The sequence below is a fragment of the Cibotium barometz genome, chromosome 35 (genome assembly GCF_041138505.1).
Source record: "Cibotium barometz isolate CiBa-2024 chromosome 35, ASM4113850v1, whole genome shotgun sequence".
Taxonomy (NCBI): domain Eukaryota; kingdom Viridiplantae; phylum Streptophyta; class Polypodiopsida; order Cyatheales; family Cibotiaceae; genus Cibotium; species Cibotium barometz.
Genome location: NC_141080.1, coordinates 3102868 through 3110053, shown reverse-complemented (window position 1 = coordinate 3110053; position 7186 = coordinate 3102868). Strand labels below are relative to the sequence as shown.

Below are 7186 nucleotides of genomic sequence, written 5' to 3'. Positions count from 1 at the left end.
TGACCTAACAAATCTCATAATTTGAGGGTCATGAGATTATGTTCTCATGTTAGATAAAGTTGTGCTTAAGCTGTTGTGATTTTATTTGAAATTTTCAATCCAACCATAATCCAAGGGATATTTTTAGTAAGATATGTTGGAAGTTCCAGCTCCTCCAAGGCCTCTTCCTTCCGTAATAACAATTGTACATTGCATATAGGAGGGTTTAAGGTGACTGTTTGCATGGATTCATCAATTGAATACAATGAGTCATGTATCCAAGTTCCACCAAGGATGACATCATACTCAAGGGAATATAGGGTAACATGGAATGTAAATTCCACATCTCCACTGATTGTTTTAGTATCATAGCTAAAGTAACCTGGAACTTCAATGCTTTGTCCATTGGCACCTCTTGCAAGACCATTGTCTACAGGGGTAAGTTTAGGTTGTCCCAATGACACCCAAGTGTCTATTGTCATGATGTTATGAGACTAGCTCGAGGGCTAATCAATGCGCATTTACACTTAACATCATTGCTTGTAGGGAAATCTAACCATACCATGATAGAATCTTCCAAAGGAACCATGGATGTTTTAGTTTTTGTTTCAGCTTCAGATCTTGTTTCTGTTTTATATTCCCATTCACTTTCATCCTCATTTTGGCTCTCAGCTTTTTCAAGAGTATCGAATGTGTACACTGGCACACTTGGCGCTCTGACAATTCTAAATGACGTCTGTTTGGAAGCTTGCGAATCCTCATAGTCCCGTTTTATGGAGCTCTTTATGTCTTGTTATAACTCATGTTGAGCCCTTAAACGTGCAAGTGCTGATGTTATGTTGGCTTCACCATGAGAGAAGAGCATTCCTCCAAATGAGGTTTTGAGAGACTGCTTTAATTTTGTAAGGGAATTATTGAATTCCTCATGTGCCTTCTCAAGCATATAATTCGTGCAATCTGTCAAATGACTCTTCTGTAGAGAGTATGTCTTCCTCTTGAAAGGGGAAGTGGTACTCCTCTGGGCTTTGTATTTTGGTTGCTTTTTTAGGATTGGCATTATGAGGCTCCATCACAACAGGTGATCCTGTGGGTAAGACATTCAACCAAGCTAAGTATGCTCTCTTAAGCTTGCTTTTTGCGTTCCGCATATGTCGTCATATGATCATGATTTTCCATTTAGGGTGGTTGGGTGGGTTTTAGTTTCTTGATTGACTTATGAGATGCATTGAGTGATGAATCATAACTTATTTCATCCTCACTAAGTGACGTACTAGAACTTGTTTCATCTTTTGACTTTCTTTGAATCGTCAGTTTTTCATTATATTTGCCCATGCGACGAGATCGAATTTTCTTTTGGGCTTTTGTACCATGTGTCTCACATGTGGGTTTTGTGGTTTATGTGGTGACCTTTCAGGTGGACGTTTTTGCATCATGTATGGCTTTTGGCCCTTTTGGGTTTATGTCCCCTTTAAGGTTTATGTCCTCCACATGCTCCTTTTTCCTATCTTTTAATTCAACCTTGGTTTCAATAGTTTGTTGTCCCTTGTCTTTTTTGGGTTTAGAAGGTTTTGTTTTCTATTTTGGGTTCTACTTTAAAGCATGTTCTTCTACCCATGTTGAGGTATTGTCTTTTGCGTTCTTTTTTATCGTCTCTCGTACCTTGGCATGTAAGCATATTCAAGGGTATCGTGGACAATTGCCTGTTTTTGTTATGACTAGATGATTTCTAAGCAATCCCTATATCTTTCAAGACAAGGCTATGAATTTGCAAGAAAGAAAGCACCATGGTAAGCCTATGGAAATGCATGGCGCTTGTGTTCCTCCTGGTATATGTTGTAGTTTTCTACTTTCTCATAATGCGACGATCGCTCAAACTTGCCAACAAATTTCAGCACAGGTAGCAAGAGTGGTATATTGCAGGGGTTGGGATAAGAAATATTGTGGGCACGCCTCAATGATGTGTCTGATAGCCAATGGTGAAATATTCATGAGAACTTACAAGTATTCACACTAGTGATGTTAGAAAGCCATAGCAAAGTTGACATCAACTTGTATAGCTTGCGATGGATTGATTACTTAGTCTTGATGGAGAGATGCTGACCCATTATTTCTACTATAACAATTTGGCAATCAGTGGAGTTTGGTAAGCTTTATCACCATGGGAGATATTCCTTGTTAGATATGGGGTGCTAAATTTTATGTGGCTTTAATTCCTTCTTATTTGGCACTTCTTCAAGTATTGGGAATTGGTTGGTGGTGTTGAGGTCATAGAGAACATGCCACATTGCATCAAACTGCTACGATCTTGAGGGTTTATGGGAGATTTGGCATGCATCTTAGAATTGTTGGCTTGTGAGATACTTATACATCCCTCTTGGAGGAGCTTGTTGGAGATGTCTGAACATTTGGGTAGTGTTTATTTTTTGCACGATTTGGATGGTGGAAGGCACATAAATGCGAATAAGATAAGTGCCTTGCCAATTTTGTAAAAGAAAAAGGCCAATCTTGTACGCACAATTTATTATTGGCTCAAGGAATTAATTTTTAAAGATGATACCCATGTCATGGAGACAGCCCCATTCATGGGGGGGGGATTGAACCCAATGGTTTGTCTTGTGTGGTGAAGTATATTTCCGTTCAAGTGTTTACATTCATCACTTCTATACTTTGTATTATTTCTCTATTCATTTTAATTAAGTTATTGAGAGTATGTGGTTTAATTTTATACTTGGAGAAAGATTCCTGTTTCAATCTAAGTTCTTAAAGTCACGAAAGGATGTGAGTTAAGAGAGTTGAATGCACATTGGAAACATACAAGGGTCTAGATATAAGTGGAATCTAATTTGGGATTGGTCTTAGAGGGATTTTATTTGATATTGCAAGTGGTTTAGCAATTGGACTATCCGAGCGATGTACTTGCAAGCAGACCCAACTGAAACTAGCTCTACCCAGCCAAGTGGTTTGGGTTTGGTCTTAGTGGGATTTTCTTTTAGATTGCAAGTGGTTTAGCAATTGGACTATCTTAGCAATGTACCTATAAGTAAACCTAGGTGAAATCGGCTCTACCAAGCTAAAATAAGTGTAAAATGAGGGTGAGAAGTGTTTACCTAGCTGTCTGAAGGGAAGGGATGACGTTGATTGTCGCTTTTTGCTGGAATGCTGATAGTGGCCAAACGAGGAACATCTTCTCATGCCAATAGTGGCTTATTGCCAGTGCGGTGTTGCATTGATTGTTTCTTTTTTTGGAATGCCGATAGTAGCAAATAAATGAGGGACATCTTCTGACACCAATGGTGGCTTCTTGCTGTGCGCGACAGTGTTGCCTTATTGCCTACTCTGCTGCTGCTGCTGCCAGTGTTGATTTTGGTGCATTGGTCAGTTGCTTGTGGTAGTGCCAACTTTATGGTTGTTGTGTTGGTTTGACAGTCTTCTTACCAAGGGACTTATAGCTTTACTAGGTTGTATGTGGTAGATGTGGTAGGGCTTTGAAGTTGTCAATAGGATGATGCTTAGCTACCTTATGGGTGTGATGATGTGGTTGGGATGCCGATTTCTTGGCTTGAAGTGTGGAGAAGATGAGGCTAGATGGTGTTGAAGTGGCCGATTGTCTTGTGTTGGTACGCCAAACCTATGGCGGTTTGGTTGATGAAGCCCCGGACATGGTGTGGTTGTCGAACAAGCCAAGGTTGAGGTTGGTTTGATGGTGTTGGGGCAGGGAAGCCTTGCTTGCTCTCTCTCCCCCTCAATCTCTCTCCACCCCTTTCTTTCAACCTTCTCATCCAAATGCATACTTGGGGCAAGAAGCCTTACTTGCTCTCTCCCACTCTCTCTCTCACCCACACCCCTTTCTTTCAAACTCCTCATCCAAATGCTTGGGAAGAACATACACTTGTTTGGCATACTTCCTAGAATTTCTTTCCTCCCACAAGTCTGGGCAATCACTTGACTAGTAAAACGGCAAGACATCACAAAACTAGAGTGTAACAACCCAAGATCATCAACCTTCCCTTGGCCAAGATAATGATGCTAGTCTTGGTTTCAGGGAATACCACCAGTCAGTTTGAGTCTTTATGGTTATTGTCTTTACTCATTGTCAAAGTGGCCAATATTACAACCAGTGGCATTGTTTTTCATTTGCTTCATGCTAACTCATTGTCGACGTGGCCAATATTACACCCAATGGCATTGTTTTTCATCTGCTTCATGTGGCTTACCATGAGAATGTTCATGTCACCGGTAGTAGTTAACAAAGATGTCAGTAGTGTCAACAAAAATTTTGAGAGTCAAGATAGGAAGTATTAACAAAGATGTCAAGTCTCAAAAAAATATGAGAGTCAAGACAGGAAGTCCTTGGAAAGCACATATGGGATCAATCTCGATAAAACAACCACCCATGTCCCTACATCTTTCATATATCAGTAGCACAACCCTTGCTGACATGATCAATCTTAGTAAAACAACCACCCATGCCCCTATAGCTTTCATATATCAGCAGCACAACCCTTGCTGACATGGCTATACCATAAACAACAATGACTTTCTAGCCTATCATAACATCAGTGGCCCTCATGAGTCCATCTAGTAGAGAGTGACGGCAACTATAGAAGTTTTCAAACTTGCTCTTGGCAATCACTGAGTCATTCATATTAATGGTGGAATGAGTAAATATCCATAGGCATGCATTTGGTAGAGGTGGTGCACCCCACTGGTAGTTTCCTATGACACACCAAGTAGTGACTTGATGCCCTTTAAAGATGATGGAAAGAACAATTTAAAACTTAGGGTTGGAAAGAGGGCACCATCTTCGGTAAAAGCTTCCTCAGCCTTTACACCCTCATGGATGAGGAGAGTGGAAACACCAACAATATCAACAAATCAGATCGAGGCCACCACCTAGAACCCAACAAAGGGCTCTCTCAATGCACCACCAATATTCGTGTAGTGTTTCCCCTTTCAGGCAAAGGAAGAGACACACATGAGTAATGGAAGCAACATCATGGTCCTGGGTGGAGAAGATGTTGTAGGAATACCTTGGTACCAAGTGGGGTTAGGGTTTGGAGGCGAAACTAGAAGTGTAGGGTAGAGACATGTAGGGGGCAGTAGCTCGGTTGGGAACATTGGCAGAGGAATGCAGGGGTGCAGGTGGCGAGAGGAAGTGTGGAGGCATGGAAGATGGTGATGGGGTAGTTAGATAGAATCCCGACACAAGCGAGCATGCATGAGCCGAGCAATGAGGCAACCATAAAGGGAATGCATGAGATGCGAGAGGACATCAGCTCTCGCTGGGGTGATGGTGGCGATGAAAGGGTGCAGGAATAAGGTATGCATTAACATCTCATCTAAACTGGTTAAAAGACAAATTGGTTTGTTCTCCATGAGCAGCGCAATCTGGGAAACCACCTAGCAAAGCTGACTTGGGGAGGCGGCTTTAAGAGAAAGTCTTTCATGGCATAGCAGTATCTCAGGTGTATTACCTAGGCAAAGGGTTTTTCAATGTGTTATTTATTAAAGGATAGATGCTAGCTGACTTGTTTGCAAAATCCCCACTGTGTTTGGGATAGAAGTTGATTCATGCCATGCCTTTTGATCCAACGTTTGACTTCAATTGTAATCTGATCTAGATTTCTTTCACCAATTCTTAAACTTGGCTGTCTCATCAATGGGATTGGGGTACTGAGTCAATTTCTTTAGAAGATTTAGTAGCTCAGTCCACTTGGGTCTTCCAGCTATAGCCTTTTGAGCCATATCCAGAATCTCATCTCTTGGTGCTCCTTTCAATCCCTATCATCATCTTAATGATCACATTGCCTTCTTTCTTAGCCCTAGCTATTTGTTGGGTTTTGACTTCTTTTGTTGTTTCCTCCCTCACTTCTTTTGTCCTTTGGATCTATTTATGGAAGTGTGCAAGATTTCATCATTGTCTTTATCGATTATCTTGGACTTGGTTTGAGCAACTATGAGTAGATTCTCTGCCAACTCGGCCACACTCAAGTCCTTGAGTAGGACATAAGTAGATTCTCTACTAACTCGTCCATACTTAGGTCCTTCACTAGGACTAGTTGGGCACCTTTGAGTGATGCATCTCCTATCTCTTGGTTTGGTTGGACAACTTCTACATCCTTGCCTTGCAAATTTTCTACTAGGTCTATTGCCTAGCAGGGCAGCACTCATCAAAGATGTAGAAGTCATCCACTCTACGGGTCTAGGCAGGGTAGTGCCTAGACCTATGAGATGGTCATGGAGCCTCTTGCTCTTAAGACTGATCATAATCATCCTAGTCTTTTGTGGGTGTTGTATCTCATATGGAGATACTTGGCTCTAGCAATACGTAATCCCCATTGTTTCTCCCTCCTCTTTCTTGAGGTTACATATCTGTGTAATGGGGTTTCATCTAGCTCCATTGGGATGCGAATCCCATAATGAAAGTGTGTCTCAAGACCTTATAGCTAGCCTTTTCAAGTTGGCTTAGAGATCTAAACCATTAGAGTGCTTTGTCTTTAAGCAAAGTCCAATCTTGGTGGGATCATCAATCCTTCTAAATACCCTCTCAAATTTGACTAAACTTCTCTAGGTAGTACTAAATGAGATTTCCGATTCCATCAAATTTTGTCATCATCCTTGAGATGTGGATTAGCTTGGCTTTATCCAACCTTGAGCCTCTAGGTGCTATGTTGGTTGTAACCCCCATTTCAACTTCCATCCTTAGCACGTCTTTTGCGTATTCTCAGATGGTTGGGAAATGTAAGGAGGTTGTTATGTCGAAACCTCTATTTTAGGGTATGGGATCTCTTGTCCTCCTATGGGATTGGGTTGTGTGATTTTCGAGTGGCACTTATCCTTTGTTAACCTATCTTTTTGGCTACATGCTCACTAGGATAAGGACACGTTCTGTGAATGCCATTGTGGATCCCTTTGAGATGAGATAGTTCCAAATACTAGCTTTTGAACCTTCCCTATGTTCCCCATCTCCTCGTCCAACATATAAGAATTAGAACTTAGTTCCATGGGTAAAGGTACTTCTATAATGAGCTCTTATGAGAGTGAGAATCCTGCTTACACTGTGTGCACTTAGAGTTGGATATATTGAGGTACACTTGTCCCTGGTGTTACAAAAGACACATGTCCTAATTATCATAAAAATTATCATTGTTGGGCTACTTGTTAGTCATAGTCTACTTGGGATAAAACCAACTTAGGATCGACACCA

At 41.2% G+C, this 7186-nt stretch overlaps 1 pseudogene; it reads right to left on the bottom strand.

Moving 5' to 3' along the window:
• Positions 1 to 3811: 3811 nt before the first annotated feature.
• On the bottom strand, positions 3812 to 5146 carry LOC147618057 (adenosylhomocysteinase-like; annotated as a pseudogene).
• Positions 5147 to 7186: the final 2040 nt, after the last annotated feature.